This window comes from Bombus pascuorum, chromosome 3, assembly GCF_905332965.1.
Source record: "Bombus pascuorum chromosome 3, iyBomPasc1.1, whole genome shotgun sequence".
Taxonomy (NCBI): domain Eukaryota; kingdom Metazoa; phylum Arthropoda; class Insecta; order Hymenoptera; family Apidae; genus Bombus; species Bombus pascuorum.
The window spans coordinates 19,501,402-19,527,775 of NC_083490.1; the positions used below are offsets into that span (position 1 = coordinate 19,501,402).

The 26,374-nt window shown below is 34.9% G+C and overlaps 1 protein-coding gene across 4 annotated transcripts in view; it reads right to left on the minus strand.

Annotated features, from left to right (window-relative positions):
• The window catches only part of LOC132904843 (cysteine-rich secretory protein 2-like), a 97,149-nt gene extending 72,159 nt beyond the window's left edge, over nt 1-24,990 (minus strand). For 2 of the 4 annotated variants that reach the window (XM_060955622.1, XM_060955619.1), the window contains exon 1: nt 17,886-18,766. The gene's annotated coding sequence lies outside the window, so the exon portion shown is untranslated. Of the gene's footprint in view, nt 1-17,885; nt 18,767-24,720 lie in introns of those variants that run through there. The other 2 variants (XM_060955621.1, XM_060955620.1) reach the window with 2 other exon arrangements.
• Between the last annotated feature and the right edge of the window lie 1,384 nt (nt 24,991-26,374).

Genomic DNA, 26,374 nt, shown 5'->3' on the forward strand with positions numbered 1-26,374 from the left:
CCGCTATTTACAAACAAAACAGTTACTAACAAAGAAGGTGCCCTACGTGATCATAGGCGCGAACGGTGGCGTGATCCGAGCGTAGTGGGGGTTGTCTCCCCGAGAAAACAAAGAATTGATCTAAGGGCAATCAGTCTCATTTGAAGATTTAAACGACATACATCGAGAGGTCTGACGATTGAAAATAAAGTCGCTTAGTCTAACGAATTCATTGAAAGATATCGTAAAGTCGGGGCGAATTTCTGTAACGCATTAACTGTATTCATCGCCAAATAATTTGTGACGCTTTTATTATTATACAATTTATTGTTGAATATACACGCTATATTAACCTGTTAACACAGTGTTAAATTCATTGAACCACTCCTGTTATCTTAACCGAAACAAGACGAACGACTATTTCGCGGCGTCGATTATACGAATCGTAGCGAGAATTTACGTCTCTCGCTGACGCGTTTTCCTCGCGACCGCGTTTCTTCGCGAACGGTCGTAACATATAGCAAAGGACATTACCGAAAAATTGACCTTGTAGCTCTAGCTGAATGCTACAAGAAACAGCAATAGAAATCTACTTATAGCTCTTCTGTTTCTAGATCCTGCAATTCAAAACAAAACTTATACTCAAGGGCACAATAATATGGACTTCTCCTTATTTCGAACATTTTGGTTTCACTAAATTCTATTCTCTTCGTTACAGCAGTCTCCAGGTCACGGATATACAAAAGTAAAGATGTAGAGTTTTTCTTGAAGTAATTACTTCAACAAGATACAAACGCAAAACTTGTCATGCACTACCTCACAAAGAAACATGATATTTAACGTACGATACTGAACGTAAATAAATCTGCTGCTTTATATTTGTGATGAAGCTCGCTGGTATTTTGTTGAGAATATTTTCTTTAATTTAGTAGGAATCTCTTTTTGAGCGTTCTTTGTGTCTTTCATATTCCAAAAAAGATAAATGTTTCCATTGATAAAAGGGTTTGATAGTCATTGCTCTAGTTTTTCTATCCATTCTTCGTTTCGTAATACAGATTGCAGAGATTGCAATGTAGACGGTAAAAATTGTCCTAAATTTATTTCGCGTGAAATGGTAAAGAATACCATATCGGAAGAGGAATAATTTTCTTATTTGCGAGTTAGAGGACTGTATTTTAGCGATCCTCTTTTTCATTCGCATCATAGAAATTTTAGAGATTATGGTGGACAAAAATTTCCTTAATTTACCAGAATTTTCGTTTTAATATTTAGCATCAATTTTTTTCGCGGGACAAGTATGACATCAAGAGGATGAAGGTTTAAATTTTTACTTTACTTGCTAATCTCCTCTAATTTGCAACTTTTTCCTTTTCCTTCATGATGAAACTGTTAGGATTATGTATCACGGTTGTGAATATCTTTTTGAAGCATAGAAGGCTTACGTATATTATTTTCAGTTACGTATTTTACTTCAATTCTAAATTAAAAATTGTAAATAAATTAAACATGTTATAACGAATGAAAACTCATTCGGGTAATCTTTTCTAGCTATTACATTTTTTCTGTTCTCTTTTAAAATAGTATCGAATATCGTATTTCTGATGATAAGTTTCACGAGATTTAGGAGCTGGAAAACTACGTCTTCAGCTTAAAACCGAGAATCAATTCTTCCCTATATCCGCCTTTTCTCTCTGCTCTTCACCTACTTGTTTCAGAACGAAGTTACAAAAGTTATATCTCGCGTCACGACGGACTCTTGGATTAATCAAATCCTTAAGAAGAATATTCCTCGTTTTTTCAACTGCTATTAAATATTGAACTTTTAATTATTGCAAATTTCACGTCGAAGTTGAAGAATGACAAAGGGACTTGACCTAGATTTCGACACGAGTCTCTTAAGAAATTAAATTAATATATTATTAAAATATTATAATCTTACGTACTGGCATTCTTTTCAATCGGGAAAATACTAATCAACGTTGCTAAAAATACTAATCAAAGTGTAATTCTACTTTATTAACAAACCCTATTAACCCTAATAATTGTACATAACAAGTAGTTCAAATATCTACAGTGTAATAATCGATGACTAACGATATCATCGTCACTAATAATTTCTCGTGTTCAGTTAAAACAACACACATTAACATCTATATTTAAAAAATGACACTATAATAATGACATTAATTCATCCTATATCGTTTTTGTAATAAGAGAACATTTTTATTCTCAAGGAGGAGTAAATAAGGAATCACGACGCAAAATTACAGTGAAAATAGTAAACTGCAGCTAGCTCTACAGAGTTCGATATCGTTACAACCCCTTTGAAATACACTCGTATTTTATGAGAACCACGTTAAAAGGCATGAAGTGGTGGAAACATTCTAGGCGGATAGTTTCGTCGCAGACTACGGCGCGTGTTCTAATTCGAGGCAGCGCGAACAGGAGGAAAACGCCGCGGTCGATTTTAGTTAAACCATAAACACCCAACAATAAAACTCAAAGCATTATTAAACGCTCACGCGCGTGCTCGAAAACCATTTCGATCCGCAACAAGTTTCTCGCGCGATTCAAATTGAATTTGATCACTCTTTCCAATGCAAATTTCAAGCTAAGCATAAAAATTCCGATCGAACGTTACTCTAAATTTTTTCATTCGTTTCAACGGTAAAATGAAAGGACAAGAAAACATCGAAAAAATCGGATAGAAATTCTACAGATTTTTTTCCAAATTTTGCAGTAATAGAAGGAAAAGATAATATTTCGTGATTAGACATTATTTTACGCAATGATACTTCATCAGCGGTTTCAAGATCAACATAAAATAGTGAATATAAAAATATTACAAGAAAAATATCAGAAGAGAAAGTATTCGGAGAAAATATGACAGAAAAATATTTGAAGAAATTCTACAGAAACGGAGAAACCACGTTAGAGGGAACTAATGCCAACAGCAGAAATATGTTGGAGGACATTGGAATAATACTTCATCTCTTCAGGCTATACGGATGTCATCCGCACGCTATTAATATAGCGGCAACTTCAAAACTGCTACACCCTTACTCTTACATGTTAACTCTTATTCACTGTGCAACAGTGTTCCATTTGCTTTGCAGTGAAACACATAAGTATAGCGTTGACGCTCAATGGTTGTACACTATAGTAAATGTGATATATCTCATGGTATAATAACACGTGAAGTATTTTCAAATTTTCAAATTGTTTTCAGCCATGTTGCCATAATAGCTTTTCCTTTTTGTAAAGAATATTTAATTACATTGTTTTAGCAAAGATTGCAATTTCAGAGAATTCCTGAAAATACATTAAATATCTAACAATACCGGACGTATACAACGTTCCTGAATACTTGATGGATGCTACGGGATGTCTGAATGCATACTACGACGCGCAATTGTTCTCGTGGCTCGTGGTTCTAATAGTAGACATTCTAGATACGAGACTAGTACCTATATTGGGCATATATTTCAGCCAGTATAATTGAGTTTTGCATATTGCATTCAGGATCGATGAATGCATTAGCACTTGTTACCATCTTTTTCAGTTAATCTGTGCCACTTTCCAGAAGCATCGGTAAAATAATTTCGCTATTTAAAATGCATTATTGTTTCCATTCGAATGGCAATTAATAAATAAGTCGAAAATAATTAGTAAATAATTCGATTTTAACACCAACTTTGCAAACGAAACGGTTCGCATTTCAATTTCAAATAACAATACTCCAGTGGCACGATCCTCGTCCTCGCCATTTCACGTTCGAATCTCCGCCATTACACCGTTGTCGTTTAACGCGACCGCGTGAAGCGCGTGTTACGAAACAAACCTGAGAAAGATGCGTGTATACGCTACAGGCACGGTAATATATTTATTCTTTTTTCTGTTCTTCCCGACGTCCTTTGTGTCAGCGCACGAATACACATGAACTCGACGGCTACGAAACTTTTCATTCTTTATAACGCGACGAGCTTTTCTTCCGTGGAAGAAACATAACGTCGTCTCTGAAATAAACGGTGTCGTTTTTGTTCACGGTTTTGTGCCCGTCCAGACGGGAAAAAAATATTTGAAGAATTAACAGGGTCAATGTTTAACGGCCGGTTCGACAAATTACATCCGCGAAGGAGAAAACGTGATTTCTTTCCTCCTTTATGAAAGAAGGAAAAAAAAAGATTTTAGATTTTTACAACACGATTACGAGGCTAACGCGAATAGGTGAACGCTGCACGGTGAAGTACTTGACCCAATTTGATAAAAATTGAAGATTATAGGAGAAGAAGAACGCGATAAGCAGTCACATTTTTCATGATTTTTTGATTTTAATGTCACTTTACGAAATTTAAAAATTTGAATTTTGATCAGCTTCTTAAGCCAAATGCTCTAATATACGATGGATCAATCGCATAATTAGAATAAAAAATGAAGCAGGAACTCTCGTCATTTTTCCCACGTCAAATAACTGTCCAGGGCGAGCTTCCGCTGGGAAAACTCCATCGAATTACCGTGAGGAACGCGATATACTATGAGACTACATTTAGTATTCGGTTTATCGATAAGGTTGAAAATTTCGCGACTTTTCGGCGTAATTTTCTGACTCGCGACGCTTTCTCATTTCAGGAACATGAAAGTTCCTTTCTCGTTATCAGGCAGCATTATTACGTTCCTGCTAATCAGTGTCGCTCGTTGTAAATTGAAGATTATGGATTGGAGATGAAGCGAAGTTTCATGGCGTTTGTAGAGTACAGACCTCTGAAATTGATGTTTCTCGTGCTTTTTATTTTACGGTGGAATAATTAAGAAAATTTCTCCTTTAATTATCGTGGCACGATATAATTATAGTTAAATTATGATTATAAATAATAATTAAGATAATAATGTTGCGCGTTATGTAACGGCGAAGCCGATATCACTGAAAATTAGCAAAATCTAATCTAAACACCTTCAAGCGTTAAATATAGGAGCTCAGCAGCTATTAGCTTCTCGTTGACGGTATTTCCCTTAACGAAAACGGAACGGCGAATAATTCTAAGAGTTAATTAACTTTTTGCGTGTACTGAGTCCACAATTACCCGGAAGGTGGCTACAAAGATCCTTTCGAAAATATACAAACTCCTTCACCGTATATACAATATGCATACTTTATCTACCGATTAACCCAAAAACAAAAAAGAGAAAAAAGAGAAAAAGAGAAAGTAAATACGATTCGATTATCTAAGCGTTAAAGGCGCTTTAAATTTACATAACGCTCGTCAATTAACGCTTGTGTCGCGAGAATTCTGCGAAAAGAAGCACGAAGGTTAGAGGAAACAAAGCTCCTGATTAATTTTATTTTCGTGCAGAGAGATCGTGTGTTTGAATGTTAGCCGGTAGTTTTATCGCAACACAATTAATTTTAATAACATCGTTTCGAGACTTCGAAAGAAACGAAAGAATTCCCTTTAAGACAGACCCAGTTAACACGAATCATTTTATGAAAAATATATTTTAAATTCTTCTTATTTTAGTATTTTTTTATATGCTTCGAAACGAATTTCAAAACGAATAAACTTTATTAAAAAGCTTCAGACAAATTAGATAAGAATCTCCAACAAGTTTGCTTCTAATAAAAAGGAAATGGTTTGAGAAATATTACAAAAAATTTCAAAAATTCAATCTGAAAAGTAGAATCTAAACTGTAAGGTCTAAGTGATTTCGTCTGTTCTATCATTCTTTTCCTCCCCTTCTTTTTTTTTTTCTTCTTTATCTATCACTCAATTTCGTCTAGAATTACGCAAAAGGAAACTACGTGGTGAGTATTCCACTATGGCTCTAGAACAGCCACGAATTTCCTGGATCCACAGAAATAAAATGTTCTTTCGCAAAAGAGGAGGCGAATGGTGGGATAGGATCGTTTGCAAATTCGCGTCTTGGAAGCGAGCAACGTTCCAAACTATCCGCACGGTGCATGACGGGAATTGTAAAGCGGCGCTCGGCAACAATATTCATAAAATTCAATGGGCTCGCATGCAAATGCGGGGCGCAACCAATTCACACGTTTTCGCGTAACAGGCAGAAGGAAAGGAGAACGGAAAAGTGGTCCTGAAACCTCGAGATCAACATCCTATGGGAAAGGATTGCGTGGCTATAAGCTGCCATAAGCTTCCCGTCTCGTGGCCGGTCAATTTTCTCTGCTTACAGTGAGATTCCATACGGATGATGTTGGAACCTTATTTTTGGCAACAATAAATATTTATGTAGATACGTATCGTCTTCATCTTTTTCAATGTCTTTGACGTAGAATTTTTATTTCTGTTGCCAGACGTTCAAATTATTATAAAATCGGATAATCATTTAAGTAGTATTAAGATAAAATACATTTAAATGTGTGCGAAGCGTATAAACATACACACGTGTACACGTACGCGAGAAACGAGAGAATTCGGGACAGGACTGGAAATTTCCATCTTTACTTCCTTTTAATTGGAAGCTCGCCTCTTCGTATTTTCGTACCACTGGGAACGCGACAGATGCACGGCAATCTACACGCGGCCAGCGTAACGGGAAACACGAGCCATCACGTAACAAGGGATCCGGTCTTCTATCCTAAATGTGTCTCGTCGAAAACTTGCTGCACCGATCATGCAGACGAAGGGAAGAAGAAACGTTGAAAAGGGGCTCGCAAACCCTTTGACCCCATCGTGATTTTCATGAGAGCCAATGAAGATCCGAGTACAAACATGAAACGTAGAGAATAGTCGAAGGGAATTTACGATTACTACTACTGGAACTTACATTTTCTTTGCCAATTGACAAGCTACGTAATATTGATTTTAATAGGAAAATAATACGTTTTGAAATGACGAATTTGTGTCGTACTTTGGGCGCAAATTTTTTTGATTCATTGAATCTAAGTGTATTTGTTATTAGTGATTACTAGACGTTTATAGGGAATTGAAATATAAATTTACATTGAAATCCGCAGCCTAGCAATTACTAACCACGCGTATCAAAATCATCGGAAAAGCTATAAACAGCGCGAAACAACGCACCTCGGTACGAAAGTCAACGACATAAGAAAAAACGACGTTGATTATCCAGAAATCCAAACTGTTTGTAAAGTCGGCTAATTTCGCCGTGTTTTCAGGAAAATTGCAGCCATCGACATTTTTCACGGAAGCCAATAAGAACGCGTGCGAACATCGGACGGAAGAGCAGCAGGAGGCGGAGGGAAACGGACGTAGCAGAAAGTCCTTTCGCAACCCCTAACACGAAACCGCACTCCGGCAACATTTGCGTTTTAACGGGCTCGCGACGCTTTTATTCCGACGGAATCGGCTCGATTCTCGTGGCATCCGCGCGTCACAGACTGATCCGTCGATTATTCGATTTATTTCAACTTGTTTTCGGCTGCTTTTCACCGATCTTCCGCTTGCCTTTTACGCTGGATACACAGACTGTTCGTGAAAATGTATTCGTCGCGGTATAAAGCATCGGTTTTTCGTTTTTTACGGGTCAATGGAGGTTTCATTGACGATTATAAGTTATTGTTTCAGACTTACATTCAATCCTCTTGTAACACGGTTTCGATGTAATACGGTGCAAAAATTGCGACAATACGATATTCTTGTAACACGATTTCCATGTATCACGATCTAATAAATTTGGATAACTTTCATATAACACGAATGTCACAATTGTCTTGATTAACACGGTTTCGATATAATGCGCAACGAATTAATCGCGTCATAGGAAGATCGATTGCATTTATAGTCGGTCCCGAAAGTATTCGGACACTAGCATAATTTTAACTTCTATGTTCGATATCTGAAACAAGTGCAGATAAAACAACAAAAATGTTTTGCAATATATTGAAGTACAGTATACAGACGCCTGAAGGTAAAAATCATCTGACTTAAAATAAACCCTTGTTTAAATATTCAAAAAAATATTGAAAATGATTGAATTTTCATGTTTCAAAAATATTCGAAAACTTTATAAGTTAACGTCAAAAAAACTAAAATGGCAATTTATTATAAAGGTTTAATGTCATGTTCGGTACCGTTTTTGTTCAATTACAAGTTCTAAGCAATTTAATGTGTTGAAAAGGAATTAGATGTTTATAATTTAAGAATTTAGAATGTAATGTTTATCGTTGTTTTTGCTAATTCTATGATCCAGCTCATTCCATAAGGGAGGTTATACCTCCCCTTCTCTTCTTTTAATTTGATAACTTAAATTTGTGATATATCTTGCAAATTAAATGTGAATTTTTCCTCCATTTATCTTGTAATGCTCTGGCAATATTATATAATTAATTAACAAATTTTTTATCTTTGATAAATTAAAAATCACCAGATATTTTATTCCTTATATCTATAGGCTTCATTGCAATATTTTATATTACAAATTTTTACAATATTGTAGATAAATAACAAAGAAAAGAAAAATATGCGGATTTATTGTCTGATAGTTTATTGACACATAATAAATCGAAGAAAAATAAATTTAAAATTAGCAACAATACTCAAACAGGTTAGAAATTTAAGCTATCAAATTAAGATAACGGATTTTTTACAGAAGTACGCCCATTTCTGTGAAATGAACTAGACCGTAGAATTAACGAAAAACAACAATAGACAGTCCAGAAATATGATAAATTCGTCTAATGTAGAAATAAAATACAGCATCGATTACTAACGAAAAATAGTTTTCAACGTGCTAAATTGCTTAAAACGTGTTGTGGAGCAAAAACGATATCGGAAAAAATATTAAACTTTTATAAAAAAAAATTACCATTTTAGTCTTCTTAACGTCAATGTACGAAGTGTCCGAATATTTTTGAGGCACGAAAATTCACTTTTTTCCTATATCTTTTATAATATTTAAACAACGATTTGTCTTAAGTCAGAAATTTGTTGCTTTCTAACATCTATCATTATGTCTTCTTGGCTAAAAATTTCGGAAAGAGTAATACTTACATTACGGAAGATGATATTTAGCTATATCTCCGAATATTTTAGGCACAAATTGTGCGAAAATAATTCAGTGAGCTGTACGTGCTAGAACGAACGATTCTATTAGGTTGCTAGTTGTGAAATGGTCAATTTTAGAAAATCAGAATCTAACAGCTGAGTTTACCGTTATATACTATTTAAAGCTGAAAGTTAACAAAACGTTAATAAACGTTTTCTGAAAAGTGAAATAAATTAATCTTATATTGTTTTTACGCTTATATTACTCACTTCGTATTGTTCCTGTTCAAATCATATTGGATAGTAACTTTGTTTTAGACTGTTGGCTTGGAACTGATTACCCCTAAATACCTATTACATATAGATATTAATGTATGTTAAATCAAACAAAGTTCTAGAACCAGTTATGTTCATTCCAGCGCGCTCTACTGTGTTTGAAAATGAAATTTGATGGAAAAGTGGTGAAAGGGCATCTTTTCTACCTAAAATTCTATTCCAAAATCACGCGTACCTAATTTTAAATATACGTTTTAATAGATTTTCAACGTACTTTGCTGGACATTATATTTCTGCTACAGAATCGCTCTCGAGGATAAAGATATTGACTAGAGGAATAATTATACAACTGCAGTAAAATTAGAATTCATTATCGTTTGAATAATTATCTGAGGAATACGTAATTTATACTCCTGTAGGGAGTTAAAACGCTTTTAATGACAAAGTCTAATGCCGGTAAAGAACGGTCGAGATAAAATGAATTTCAAACACTATGCAGAAACTTTTTTCGACTATAAAATATTGAAAATCTAATTGTTTATTAAATATATAAAATATTGAACGTGTGAAATGTCAAATGATTTATTCCTTAAAAATTACACGAAATTTTCTGTTCTTTTTTTCTTGATTTAATTCGGGCAATTAGCGATAAAGAACGTTTGTTTCAAGAATTTAATTATGCAAGTGTTTATTTTACCACAAAATCAAAGCAGAGAACTCTACAAGTGGACTTTTGGCGTAAATTTTCGGAGACGCTTTACCAACAACAGAATGCTTTAGAGTAGACGGAAATACAGAGAATGCCGATTATCCGGACAAGCGAGCGGACAAGCCTTAAGCCGATAATACACCACCGAAAACAATTAAAGGATCGCGCCTGCTATTCTGGAAAACAAGCTAAGCATCAAAGTTGAATGACGTACTTTACCTAATTGAAGAATCAATTTGTTGGTCAAAGTAAACGCGTAGGAAGATAATTTAAAAAATTGTTTTTCAAGGGAAGATTTCGTTCCAAAAGAGATATAAAAATTAGAGAGAAGCAATTCGTTCTTGTTTTGTGTAATTTGTACTATTTCGATAATCATTGTCGGTCTTGGAAAGGAATCGAGTTTTTCAGCACTCCAACAACTACTTCGATGTTTAAATCGAGCTTTTGTTAAAATACCTCGGCTACTCCGATGTCCTTTACTTCAGCTTAATGTTCTTCTCTTGAACCAGTTCCTGTTCGAAAAACATTCTTCCTGACCGTAACCTCTTTTGTAAACTTGATTCGAAGACAGCATGGAAAGAAAAGAAACATGATCTAAACTTACAACAGAAAGATAAACATGGTCCACTTACTTATTTCTCTTATTGTCGATTCCTCTGAACATCTTTCTGTCGAAAACTATTGTTCTTTCGATATTTTTTGCCACGTTTTGTTGTTTCTATGAGCCAGAAATTTATAGATTAAAATAATTAACTTCATCGATTCCTGGAAATTAATTTTCAAAGTGCAATAAACTGCAAGTTTTCTTCTTTCAAATAAAATCAATGTTACAAATATATATATACATATATTCGCGGAAATATTGAAATATTGCTACAAAATATGGAAGGTACGATATACCGCAAGTCGAACCTGATAAAAATGACACGTAGTCATGTTTTTAATAGAGTCGACGAAATTATATTCCATGGGAGAAATATTTCAAATATCGGGGATATTCACACCAAATGCAACGTTAAAACGAAGCGATAAATTATTTAATCGATGAAAATACCGACGAATCACTTTACGCTTGATCACCTCGTAAATGAGAGAGCTAGTGGAAACAGCGCGTACCATTCCCAGCGTGATTATTCGTCGAAAGAACGCGGTGAAATGAATTTTCGAGCTGAAATCATTTTTCCCGCGAGCCAAGCGAATAACTGGGGACGACTCAGTGATAACTAACGAGAAACTGTGCACCGTAATGAGCTCACCGTTCCTCGGCTCTATTTTTCGTGTAGAGTACGTTAGCGAATTGTACGATTTAAATAAGAAAAAACGAGAGCAATGTCTAAGTGTCATTAATAATAACTCGTTATAATAGCAAGAATAATTATTCTGGTATAAATATCGGAATTGTAAATTATTCATTACATTTTCGAACAAATATTTTCACTGAAATTGATTCGAGTACACGAATTACTTATGCGTTTAATCCGTATTGTTGTTATCTCTCGGATCAGTGATATGACAAAATCGGCCTTCGATTAATGCATACTCTCGTTAGTTATTGTTGTTCCGCTAATTGCGTGTATCATGAGGATACGTTGCTGTTTAACGATTGACATTGTTACAATTAGAAATTTAATCGGTTCCATTCTATGATTTATAATGTTTATCAACATACTGGCAGTGAACTTGAAAAGTCTTGAAATTACTAATATATATATATGCTACATTTTCTTTCAAAACAGAAACATTTACGCAATTCGATATATTAATAGCACATAAAATAATACAACTATCTACATGCGTGCAGAATACTGCTTGAATCCAACTCTGGAATTGCTTATACAGCGTTGCGGAGTATAGGAACTTTCGCGATAATTAAGGAACCCGAGTGCGAAGTCAATAAGAAGTTACGGAGTCAGCGAATAAATGGAAATATATTCGTTAAGTGGAATTCTTTTAACTGGAAAAATTTAACGATGCCCAAAATTAAACTTTATGCGTAACCTTTTTTTCGTGGTGCATGTGAAAGAAGTATTAAGTATATAATATATTAATATACCTAATGTAACCGTAAATTAATTTCGCAATTTAGCAAGAAGATCAAGAAAGTTGTGAAGAAAATATATGTGATTATCGTTGGAAATAATTACACCCTATCGTCTAAAGATTATAAAATATATTCTACAATTAGAATGTTAACAATAATCGTGATCATCTGCTATCTAACACAAGAACTCAAATCTGTAAAATTAAATGCTTCCTGACTTGTCTTCGGTCCTCTACAATGCCTTTCAAGTATCCGAACCACATTTATAGCAGTCGCGCTGCTAGAATCAAATATCAAGGAAGCAAGAAACGTTGAAACGGTATAAATCACCGTTAACGTTCCCCCGTACGAGCCGTACGCACATATATTTCGTTAAACTGTTCCACGAACGAGCATCAATTTTCATCGTTAACCAGTTGTTTGCATCCTCCTCCTCCCCGTTGAACGAGATAAATTAAATAATGTATCGATGGAAGCGTTAACGAAGAATTTCGCATTGGCAACGACAAAAGCAAAGTTGTAGCTACATTTGCGCCCGGTGAAATATTTAACGAGCTGTCCAAACATGATCCGATTTGCAAGGGTTGATTCGGGTATTCGCACGCGCAACACTGAGCGATTAGAGTTCATTTCAAGCTTTAACGCGGCTGAATAAAACGGCCGTCTGTTTTTATCCATTCCTGTCCGTCCCATTTTATTTTTTCTCTTCTGTTTCTATTTATCTTCTTTTTTTTTCACGTGCGCTTGCTTGCAGTAACGCGAAATGATCGCGTAATGGCATTAACAGCATAAAAGCTCTCTATCCAGAACGCCGCGAATGAAATTTGCGAGTGGCACAGTGTTATGAATTTCGATAATTCCCCGAACTTTTGCGATTTACGCAATCGAAAAACGCGTGTATCAGTTACAACGAATATCGTTGATTTGCTGGGAGAGTTACACAATTAAAAAAAGTAAATTTTTCAGAAAGCCAGTTTGAAATATAAAGTTATTAATCATTCAACCGTTTAGCGATGAACAAATTTTTATAAATTTAATGTGCGAAACGAACATGAAGATAATGCTAATATTTTTACTGAATTAATACAAGACTATTCGATTTGTATTATCCTAGCGAATATTTTCTTTCGTTTTATTATTGTTTTCTTAGCTAATGAAGGAATTATTTTACTATTTGTCTCTTCTTCTATAAATCCATTTAATTCACTGACGAAAAGCAAATCCAGTGTTTAATCGGATTTTTTTGACAACTTGAAATTCTCATAAAAGGAACATCATTGGGTCGAAATACGCGCATACGATTTATCTAAACGAAAATTCGATTTTTTTCAATGTTTTATATACCCTCCCCCGACCTGAATCCATTATTATATAATTAAAATCCTTTTGCCCCTGTTATTTCATTTACGTGTTGTTTTAACGATAATAAATCGTTACCGTTAACGCAATACCAACATGCTTTTGTTAGGAACAAATATAGCTTTTTTCCGTCCAAAATATGCCATAGAACGAAATACAATTTACTCAGATCAAATCTTTTGCAAACAGTATGGAATATTTCGGGTCTCTTTTAGTTATTTAAAAAAAAAAAAAAAATAGATACGAGTAAAATGCATAGGAAGGTTTTTAATTGTTTCATGTATAAAATAAAAAATGGCGAAATTTATCGTTGGAAAAAGAAATGACGCTAAATGTTTAATATAGTAAAATTATTCCTTATGACGCGCAAAAAAATATAAAAATGTATGATAAATTCATGTATTTTGATATTTAAGTATTTTTATTAATTTTTTGCTATTTTTAAATAGAATAGAAATTCTAGATCGGAAAAATCAAATTTAAAAAATTAAAGACTTTCCAATTTCTTTCTTTTATTTAATCATGATACAATGTCACAGGTCCCACTCGCGCTCATCTAATCGGTTTTCCCGAGGACAGTGAAAAATGTGCGTGCAACAGCAAACAGGCAGAAAACTGTTAAAACGATTTCCTACACGCCAGAAGAGAGAACCTCGACCTGGTTGCTCGTCGTTTAAAAATATCGTTAAGCTACTTTTCCCGGTTGCTATTAGACTTTTAGCGAGAGCAACTTGCAAAATAAATTATCACGAGGAAAACTTTCGCATTCGCGCTGCCGCCTTTGTCGCTTTTTGAAACAAGACAATCCGTTCGTCTGGAAAATTGGGTTATGATTCTCGGTTGCGTCTTATTAACGTGTTTATCGAAGGAAACAGGCGAATACAGAGAGTGTATAGAAATCGCTGAAACACGGCAATTGTGTGAACTGTTGCAAAAGATTAGAATAATAGCAACGATATCTTTTGTAATATTGTTTATCATCCTACAAATCCTGATTATTACCACCCTCGATTACACCTTCAATGCCAATATAACTCCAAAAATTATCATTTAGTCTTCACGATCCAAAAAGAGATCGTTCGAGTGTATGAAAAGATAATTAACAGAAAAGATTTATTCTGCGTAATGAACGATCTCGCGTTTCCAACCTTACTCCATTTGTATCACCGAATAATCTTTCTCTAAAAGACAAAAAGGAATAAAAGAAAAAAAAAAGATTTCGCGTGACTTTGGCAGAATCAAACTCCCCAATTCTGCTTCAAAAGTTCGAATTATCCGAATTCACTCAAGCTGGAACAAAGGACTCGGCGAAAATCCTGGAAGCGTTTAAAACGAACGATATTCCGGCAAATACCGCATTATATCGTAAATGAAACGCTCGATGGCACTGGAACAAAACGAACCGTCGTCCGGCAGACCGAATATCACCGATCGAAATAACGCATCACCGCTCAAAAGCCGCCGATAATTCGTTTTGCGAATCATGTGACCCAATCTCTTCTGTACTTTTCATTTTTGAATATTTGAGCGAATATGGCTTGACAGGCACTGATTTTACCCAAACATTGGAAAACGATACACAAATTTTTGTTGTCTGTAAGCTCAAAGAATCAACAAAAACTTTTTGGACTTTAAATTAATCCGAAATGGATAAAGATAAATTAAAGGGAAAACTAACTAAACGTTCCACTTTTCCAGCAGCAACATCAAAGATGTTTGTACAAAGAGAGGGCAAGATAGGATACTAATACAAAGTATCGCGTAACAATCGATACAGGTGAATCCAACACGCGATAAACCGAACACAGGGCAGACTTATCTTGCACATAAATATAAAATGCAGATGCAAAGTTGTAGGGAGGCTGGTCGTTCGATTCGAACACCAGATGCGGGGGTCATGGACTCGCAGTTAACTGCTGAATCGCAATAGGAGGTTTTTACATTTGACCCGAATCGAGGATAGCTTACGAGACTGGCGAATGGTGGTATAGAATATTTCCATGGAACATTCAATGCAACCGTATTTCGAACAAATTACACTACCGTTCAATAGTATTGAGGCACTTGCTTGTTTTTGATAACACAGTAGAACTGCATTTATCCGACTTCCATTTGTTCCAATGAAATTTTACTTAATACCAGGTTAAATGAACTTCCATCGATTGAATCGACTTATTTGAATCTGAGATTTTATTAAATAAATAAAACAGTATATATAACATTATTTTAAAATAATGCGGTCACAAGAAGTAATTAACAACGTTACGAGATAAAAATAATATTAATCGTATATTTTTCTCCTACTAATTTATCGTTGAAATTATAGTATAATTGATTCGGTATAAGTAAATCGAAAAAGTCCTGTTCATTGGAAGAGACAGATTTTACTTTAAAATGAAATATTGCTGATTGCGTGATAATGGATTTGAAATTGGTAAGTCCGACGTTTTATGAATAATAATTAGTAGTAGAAGTTGCGATAGTTCCTTAAAATGGAATATCGTTCTTCGATAAGTTAAAATTTTTCGTATTTTATTCAAAAATTATGTATAGAAGAAATATGTACTGTCGAAAGCGATGTTACAATTAAAGATTAAAATATCCACTTATAATTTAAAATTACAAAACATAAGTATTTTAGCAATTTTTAGATGAAACAGATACAATACATATTGATAGAAAATAGTAATAATTAAATTTATTTGTCACGATAAACGCAAAGATTTTTGTACGTCATTTTTATGAAATAATTTAAAATAATACCATTAAAAAAAGTATATTTTTTTACGTGTTTTTAAATATACATTTATTTTACAACCACCATAAAGCCTGTTGAACGTTGTTAGTGTCTATAAAATTTAATAACAGTACTTCGATTTTATAGTAGCCTGATTAATAAAGTTTTTCAGGTGCTCAAATACCCAGTCACCACTAAAAATTTAACGTGCGTCATTAGATTTGATGATAAGAAGACGGAATATGAAGGTAACTCAATTTCCCAACTTTTTCGACCTACTCCACTCTCATCCTTGAAAGCTCAACTAACTGTAAGAATTGCTGTGACATCTTTTTCTTTCTCATCATGCGAGAGGAATAAAAACTGCTTTCGTTGTAACAACGAAATTCCCTCGTATCTCGTTATACCTAACACGTCCCCAAATTAATTAAGCCAATTACGATCATAAAAATAAAAATTCGAGACGCTTATATGAGGATAATAATTAATCAAGTTTTCTCAACTTTCTTTAGTTACATTTAGAAGAATAATATTTTCTACAAACATTCACAATTTATTTACTCTATTTTTCTTATTTATTATATTTTCTACGAATTTTTTTTATATTTCTTGATATTGACTTGTTCAGTCGTCCAAGATATATCTTATAAGAAATTCGACGAAAATTTCTCGTTCGCGAAGAATCCGAATGTTATGTACGTTTAATTCGATCATGAAGCAATAGAGCGTCTCGTGCTAAATAAAAACCCTTTATTGCGGCAAGAGATACAGGAGACGAACGAGAATTTTATTCGGTTAGTTTTCCCGGCAAATATTTACAGTAGTTGGCAAATATCGGTAGCATGTATGCATTCAAATCAAAATACGCGTATGTCCAGTTATTTTATCAATCACTGACAGTGAACAAAACACTAGACGACGTTTTCCGTAAAGTACAAAATTCAATGGGAACGGATTCGTGTTCAGGGAAAAAGCACTTGATAGAGTAATAACAGATGAAAAACTTTAAATGGCACGTACTAATTCAAATGAGAATATTTACAACAACACATTTTTTTTTTTAATAGATTGCAACTTACGAGTCGTTCGTGTTCGTGTAAATAATCCTACTTCGTATGAACGGATATTTCTGTTCATAACTCTAAACTGTACTTGATGATAGCGTGCAAGAGATGAAATGTTTTTTCTGTATTTCTTCAGTTAATAAAAGTTAATTAATAGAGACTAAAAAAAATAGAAGATAAGAAATGAAAATTTTTGAAGTTTAAATATGGAAAAGAGGAAGAGAAAAATACGCAGAGACGCATAGCTAAATTTATAAAGAGATGAATTTAGTTAATTCTACTTGAATTATATATTATTCGATGAAAATAATACCTATTTAATTTGCTATTGATAATGAATATGTTTCAATGTACGAATATTATAACCTAATTCAAATAATATTGAGAAATTTTCATGAGAATTAATTGGCAATTTGTAATGCTCGAACTTCGCTTTCATACATTTGTATACATAAACCTAAGTATATTGAAATAATTATTGTAAATAAATATTGTAAATAATTAACATAGTATTTTATCAAATGTCTAGCTGTGTATCTGATAATTATATCTTTTTCTGATACGGTTTCCTTATCGTTGAATTAATTATATCCGTATTAAATTTTAATCTGACATAAATATTTACTCGGAAATCCAAAAAATATAATGTGATTTAAATATCGTTTGAGAAGATCAAGCGATTTAAATGTTCGCTTGTCGCACCACGATTCCTCTAAATTTTTCTTTTTGACCATACTAACAAAAAATGATTACTCACCAAGTCGACTTGGAGGAAGCTTAAAAGCGAAAGCTAAAGAACCACGATCGGTCACGGTGCGGTGTCGGTGATTAATTAGCAAGAATTCGCGATTCCAAACCGATTACTGTCGTTCAGCGGCCCATTAACCCTTCCAATCTCATCGCGATCGGCCAGAGAATGTTTTCCATTAGCACTTCGCTGATCGCATTCGACCAACATGAATCCGTCGACGAACAGGAGGGCACGGATCTCTTCTCCTCGATGAGTTTTCGTATCGACCAGTTCCGCCAAAATTTCCGCCGTATTGCCACGATCCAGTTACGATATACCAAACATTCGTCCGTGCAATTTCATCACACTCGAAAGATGTCAACACAAAATATCCACACAACTAATCGCGCGTTTCTTAGAATTTTGATCGGTCGAAGTTTCTTAAAATCCGTGATTGTTTACCAACAACGACAGTTCCTCCAGTTATTTTACGTTACAAACAGAATGAACGATCTGTGCACGTGTTGATTGTAAACAGAGGTGGGATTTGTGCTTTCTTAACCGTAATTGGTATTACTCTAACGACGTATGGCTCAAACATTTATCATAGTAGCAAGACACGAAAGAATTACAAGCAGGTTGTGCGATCGCACTATATCCGCGACCAATCGTTCGCGCTAAACCTCACCGTTCCCTTCAAGCCTGAATCTCTCGAATCTGTACTCTGAGATCTTACAATTTTAGTTAGAGTTACTTGAATTTTACGAAAAATCTTCGGAATGCTATCCTCTAAATCTGGTGATGTTCTACGATAGCTCTTTTACATTAATTCTAGTAAAAACCTTCATAGTACAATCCTTTTTTCGATTCAGTAATCCTCAATAACGCCCTTATCCCTTGACTTTAATCTTAATCAAGGACAAAACGCGTCGATCTCAAATCAAGATTATCTCTAAGATACAACCGTTATCCTTGTAATCAATGTTAACTTTTCCACTGGAAAACTTTCGTTAAAACGATAAACACTCGTTCTAATTGTCCGTCAGAAATTTATGTTCCCACTAATTCTCAGTGTTCACTTGAAGACACTCGCGATCGAAGAAACTCCACTGAGATCAATTCGATCGATGGAACTGCACCAAGATCGATAAGATTCACGAAACTTCAAGTTGGACGAGATCGACGAACCTTTTCGCAATGAACGACCGATCTTCTGGATCGAGATCTTGTGTTGGGCGAAAAGATCGATCCTCAAGCGGTGCGATGGCGCGTACGATGCGAGTTATCGGTCATGCTGACGCAGAGAGGTGACTCTGGTCCGAGCGGATGAACGAAACTGGCGAGGGCCGGTCGCGCGCCTCTGCGAATTACCTCGAAGCGGAGCGGAGCGTTCGGTGGCACGGCGCACGTCTCTCTGTGCGGCGCAAGCCGAACTGGCGCAAGCTCGCCGCCTCTCGCGAACCTTGGGGGCAAGTAACTCGTTCGCCAACCCTTTGCAAGCGCGCTAAGACGATACACACTGGTTCTGTAGCCACCGTTATGGAAAGGGAACGGATATATGCGGGCTCGACGTAAGGAACCAACTTTCCCTCTGGAGCTTTTTGTGGGGGGAAATGGCACGCTCGAGAATAGGGGGAGATGTTCTACAGTTTCGTGATACGATATACCAATCGTCTCAAGTACGCGTGATTTTTGGTAGGTCATGTTTTTTGAAACGTAACTAAGATATAAAAGCGTACACTAGATGTTATGGTTTCGTACTTTCACGAGTCATGTATATTGAACGTATTCTCGTTTCGATGCGTGTTGTTTTTAAAGAAACATCAACTTTAAAAAATGTCATATAAGAATTGGAAACTCTAAATGACAACCACAAAAAATACCTTTCTATGCGCTAAAATAAGAAAATAACACGTTGTTGACAAATTTAAAATAATCTCAATGAGAAAGAAAAAGTTAAAATTTTCTTTCGAAGGGAAACAAGAAAATATATAGCGCAGGCCTTATTTACACAATATTGATGATTTTCTACGTTTTTATAAATATCGTAGGTAGAGAAACCGATGCACAAAAGGATTGATAGTCAAATAACAGAAACATGCCCTCTTCGAATAACTGCACTGGCCATAAACTCAATATAGAGAGTATACAAAACGTCCAAGTGAACCTCTGTTTCTACAATCAGCCCTGAGAAATTCAATCGCAGTTACTAGGAGGAGCTCGATCTTTGGTTTGGAGCAAATGCATGTACGATTCTCGTACACAATATCTGGTCGGATCGAAGATATTGGCGTTTTCCTCGAAAATCAAATTACTCGAACGGTGTAGGAACACGCGTACAAGATAACATAAAACATTGAAAAATAATGTTCGTGCTGGAAACACAGGAACGAATATGCAGCCACTTTATCAGACCGCCCCGTATGAAAAGAAGAAAAAGAAGGAAGAAGGCGAAATAAGGTCTCTTGCAAATGAACGTAACACGATGTATCCATGAGGCGACACTGAATTATATTGGAATAAATTGAAAAAGAGCACAAACATTTAACTGCGTTGCTTTAAACTTTTGCCATCTAACCACGCGAAAAACTTCTGAATTACCTTTTGTACACGCTTGCCAAGAATGTCCATGCGAATGAAATAGAACGACCCCTTTTAGAGCATTATGAGAATTGTACCACGGTGTATGAAGGCTATGTATAGTACTTTCCGAGAGACGTAATTTTCCACAAATAAAGAAGGTATTAACCTGATTAACGAGAAGTTAGTTCTCGAGAAAATGAAACGAGGAATATGATCAAAATAGTTTTTCCTATTGAAAAACACGAACACCGAAATACCAAATCTTGTTAATTTGCTCCCTGCTTGAAACCGAGCCAAGTTATGAAGCTGCTAGTTGGTGAAGCAATTAAGGAATTTGAGATATTTATTCACCCGAGAGTGAGAGAGAGAGAGAGAGAGAGTGAGCGAGTTTATTATTCGTTAGGTTATTCGCTGTTTTGAAGTTACTTGAGCTACATGTTCGACTAACACGTTTAGATGAATATTATATTTTCCGCTTCAGAGTCGGGCAAAGTTATCGTTTGAATTTCAAGACTCGGAAAATCAAACTGTACGTATTTCGACGTGTTACATCACTGTGCACGTCGGTCTACGTTTTCTACAGCCGATATTCGAACGAATCGATATGGCGGAACCAAACATTTCTGTAGGGAAGATACATTTAATATAATATATTCGTTGGATATTGATTAGGAAATTTAAAAACTTTGTGTCTGAAAGATATATATATATTTGAAATACGAGCGAGAAGAGATTAATAGTCTAATCAAAGAGACAATTTACTCCGTGTACAGAGGAAACTTCTAATTGATAGTTTCTAGACAATTGATTCCCCAGATCAACGTTCCACTTTCATCTTTTCTACCTCATCACCCTTGCACGATCGGTTATAAGCGTATCTCTAATCATTTTGAGCAACGTATTAATAAACATCGAATCTACCAACAAGAGAATAATAGCTATCTATGATTTACATTTTAAACACATCATTTACTAGATGAAGGATAGAGATAATAGGCAAGGTATTCGATTTTTTTTTGAAAAATAGCAATCGCGTCAAATTTTTCACAATTTATTTTCGATCGGAGAAACTCTTAAAAAGGATAATTATCACATCACATCAAAATTTGAATTCACAGAAACTAGAACCATTAAATCAAAAAGATAATAAGATAACAATTGTATCGAATTCTTAATAATTTTTCTTTTTTCCGCGTTTATTTCACTTATATGAAAAATCGAAAAGCATCTTTCCTAATCCAGCATAGATTTCCGGGTCACTAACGGCAGCACGTTGCTAATAAATCAAGATCAACCACGAACAACAGAATTTTCCGACGATTAATCGTTGCAACGTTAAAAATGAAATCCTTCTCAATTAAAAGCCCACCCTAAGGTAAATAAATCATCGACTTGCCGGCAGGTTGGTTGCAAACCGGATTCTTCAAAAATTGAACAATGGAACGTCAATCATATTCTATATAGAACAAAGAGCGCATAAAGGAGATTCTAATGCGGAACCAGATCACATTCAAAGTTCGATCCTATGCAACAAGATATTATTCATGTACCATCCATCAAGATACTAAAATTTCCTTCGTTCCGTGCGTCATGGAAACCTCGTTCGTTATATATAGGAAAACTTTCGAAAATGACAGCTCCAGCAAAACGAACTCTGTTTGACACACATACGTCATCGTTATGAACTCGATATGCCCACTAGCAGCTGTGTACATGTTCGATATCCAAACGATCAGTGTCACCTAGCGCATCTTTTCATCTACGTGTTTCGTGAGAAGAGGATTGTTTCGATTGCTGCGTTTCAATGCTGTCATCGTTTGCTACTGATTTGGATCACGATCTATTTAAAGATCACACGATGGAGACATCGCATGATCTATCTAACTTCTCGTATCTTCTACGTTTTAGTAAAAACCAGATTCAATTTGTTCTCCAATGTTGCTAATTGAAATGCGCAAAAACCCACTTTATTACGGGGAGTATTAATGAAAACGTGTTCCAGTTATTTCTTTCATGCCGCGACACGATATTGCGAACGCTATTTATACGGGATTTGAGGGGCCCAATAAGCAGATCTTGGGACGCCCGGTCTTAAGTAGAACGAAACGAAGCAGCAACCTAATTAGCACGAGAAAAAAAGGAGGAAAGAAGAGAAAAAAGAGTAGAATACCAGACATTCATTACAGGGTAAACGCGCTTCACCCCCTGTTTGCCTGTCACGAGAAATAAACGATTAATAAAATAAATGACGAAATTTCAGTCGGTCTTCTTGTTTTCCTAATTGCCGAGCTTGACTCTTTCAGTTGACTAAAACAAAAAGCGAACTTTTCTTTAAGCTTCTTTCTTATGGCTTCAAAGAAGAGAATTGAAATTCGCGTTTTAATGACAGCAAACATATTGACCGAGGTTTCTTCCGCTATTTCTTTCTTTCATTTCGATTTTCTTCTGTTGTTTGGTCCAACTTGGTTGCTTGCTTGGTTATTACGAATATGAAATGAGAATTTTATTGTTTTCAATCTCACTGCCTCTTTTATTGCGATAACGTTTGTTAAGCTTGTTACAATTTTTACTTTTATCCATTCAAACATATTATTATTTTTCAAATGTTATTTTATTTATTTTTAAATTATTTACGTGGTGAAATATATCTTGGCTATGTCTTATTCGATTCAAAGATAGAGAAAAAGTGAAGAATATATCATTTCCAATTTTACTCGTTCTTTTTCTGCTTTATTATTCATCTCACCAATCAACTTGCTAGCGACGTGCTCCATTCGATTAATCAGATACTGCAATCTCTCATTTCTATTTTTCCTGTCTATTTCTATTCACCAACATCTAACTTGCGCTCCCAAGCACGTTCCATATCAAAATCGACCAACGAAACAAACATCAAAAGCGTTTTAATCTCGCGGCAACCCAGTCGACAGATCTGCTCACACGATACGGGGACCGAGATTTTTATGAAAAACTGTTCTCTCGTTTCTGAAGCCTTTAGTGATAAAGAAACTCGAGTCTATTAAAATTTTTTACGATATATCGTAATATAATCAACGTGCAAATGAAACGTCTAAGACTTTTGTAGGTTTACAGGAATCTTAAAGATACAATTTAATCCAGCCACCATTCCAAAAGTATGATTACTGGATAATTGTATTTCTTTCATTACAGCGCCATCCACATTTTAACGATGTTCTTTTATTCGAACGATTAAAATAATACAATGGCTCACGAAGGTATTTAAATACTTACAGAAATCTTTTTTCAATCTGTTATATGAAAAGTTGGAAACAAAAAAAAAAATCGAGTGTTTGTTAAATGAAAACTTCGCTAGAACTTGATAAATACTTTCAAAACTTGGTGCAAGTCAGGAAATACTTGCAGTAAATTATAACTAATTCAAGGCTAAAGCCGAGAAATAAACGGTAAGGTTTGGGATGATTCGTCTAATTAATTTTTACATCTAATAGTTATTAAAAAAACAACAATCTTATTCACAATGAACGATTTTACTTTCAGAAAATTTCTAAAGCTTCTTACAAACGAATAACTAATTTCCATAACTTTATTTATAGTAAGAAGATTTATATTATTAGCATTATTATATTTCCCTATTCCTCAATTTGTAAAGTTGAGATATAGCTTCCGAATGGCTCATTTTTCCTCCGATACCCTCACATGAACGAAATAACGTTACTTCGACACGATACAATTTCGACAGAAACTCCCTCGGTCGACAGCCTGCGATTTAGAGGTGGCTCACCACCCCTAAGGGGAACAGTTTCGTCCACCAGCCACGTGTACAGAGCGTTTTTGCTCGCGATTCTTCGCGCTCTGATGTGTACTGGCCGCTTTTCGAACCACCTCGTTAAAACCATTTCCGAACGGAGACTGGTTTTCGGAGTCCCACTCGTCCGCTTCCCATTAAAATCGGAAATCTACTTTTTTCCACCATTTCATTGGAACAGTACCGGTACACCTAGCGACGTATCGTTAATTCCGTTGTATAATTGCAAAAAAGAAACGTCGTTACGAACAAACGGTAAACTAATGATAAATCTGTAGGTAAGAAGTTAGACATTCGATATACAGCGTTTGTTGCCCGATATGGGGGAAAGTTGAGATGAAGAGATTTTCCCTTTTTCTTCGTAATTTTCAGCATTTATGATAGAAGCACGTCAACCAAGAAATTTAGAAAATTATGAAACTTTATTTATGTACTAATCGAAACATTTTAATATCATAGTAGAAAGTAAATACAATCTAAAGAAATACTTACCACAATTGCAACCCCTCGCGTTTAAATTCGCTGGTTTTCTTCCCTAAAAACAAATTTTCATATAAAATTTCATATAACTAGTTGAACCAATAAAATCCAGAAATAATTCACAGAAAACCAGCAATACACGTACGATCAAAGATTCTCTTGGTAAACTTTACACGATGTTCGATAAATTAGGGAATTTATTTTATCTAGGCGAAACACCTATACATCAACAATTTGATCGAAAATGACGGAACGATCCTTTGACATAGACCGAAAGTTTATAGAATACTAGCAGTCGGGCTGGTTTCTGTCCTATCTTTTATAGCCTTTGGAAACGTTCGTGATTCCTTCTACTGATGAACAATAATCAGCAAGGAACCTTGGGCTAATAATGCCTCCGTTATGGTCGATACAACGCAACGCCGCGACCAGAAGAAAAGAAGCGTTTCCCGGTGCGATCTACGCGACGTGACTGATTGAAAACGGACGCTTCCGCGTGTGCCAGTGATAAATTATGTGTAATTGGTGAACACTTTTATTGTGATGTCGGTTGAACCATCACGGTACTTATCGCACGCTGACAGCTTCTATGAATTTTAATTATTAGTAGTCGCTTGAAACAATCTTCGTTAAATGCTTCCATCCTGAAGGCGTTACTCGTTTTATGGTCTTCATAGTGTTTGAAATTAATAAAATACAGTGACTCTTATTAGTTTTATTGTTCAGACGCCACGGTATTTGAGAGATTGTTATGTACATTATCATTATAGATTAAAATTTTACATAGCTCCATAAATGCTTTATTAAAAAGTTATAGCAAAAATACGAAACCACCGAGTGCTTTCCTGTTCGATACCATGCAGGAATAAATCATCGGTCCATGTTATAATTCCTTTAAATGTTGCCCGTCATCATGAATGCAGGACTGACATTTATGGAAAATGGAATCTATTGCATTAGTAATTTCGCGTTAAGTTTCCTTAATCACAACAAATATTTCCCTAACGCGCATCCATTTGCGTTTGATAAACTGTTTCTTTCGCAGTTTCGCGCAAAAATCCATTGACATAATATCTAGTGATCTTAGGTCAAGGAATTCCTCGTCCTCGACCTATCCATCGTTGAGGATAATGGTCATTTAACCAATACCGTACTGGTTGAACAAATCAAAGACTTTAGCAAGTATACATTAGAGTTTGTGTAACAATGTGTTCTTATACTGTGTCGACGAAACACCAATTCGCTATCATTTTGTATTTTTGTTGCAAGTTTAATAAAGAATTTAGAAGCCTACGTTTATATAAAAATTTCTTCTTAATTTTATTCATGAAATATACTGACAAAGTTTTGTGAAATAAAACTGGAATACCTTGTATTTATTTCTAATAGTAGACACTGTAATCGTTTTGTTGTACCTATTAAAACATTTGTTACGTTTGTTACGGTTAATGGAGTCATCAATTTTATTTACCTATAATAAACGACAAAGATTAATTTCAAGACCATTAGTAAAAAGGAAATATAGAAATAGAAGGGATGAGTATTGAAATCAAAATAACACGAAAAACGATTCTTTAACTGCCTATTGCTTTGACATGTGTAATTGTGGTAAAATACAAGTAAATATACAATATAATCAATAAGAAAAATTCATTTGAATTCATTA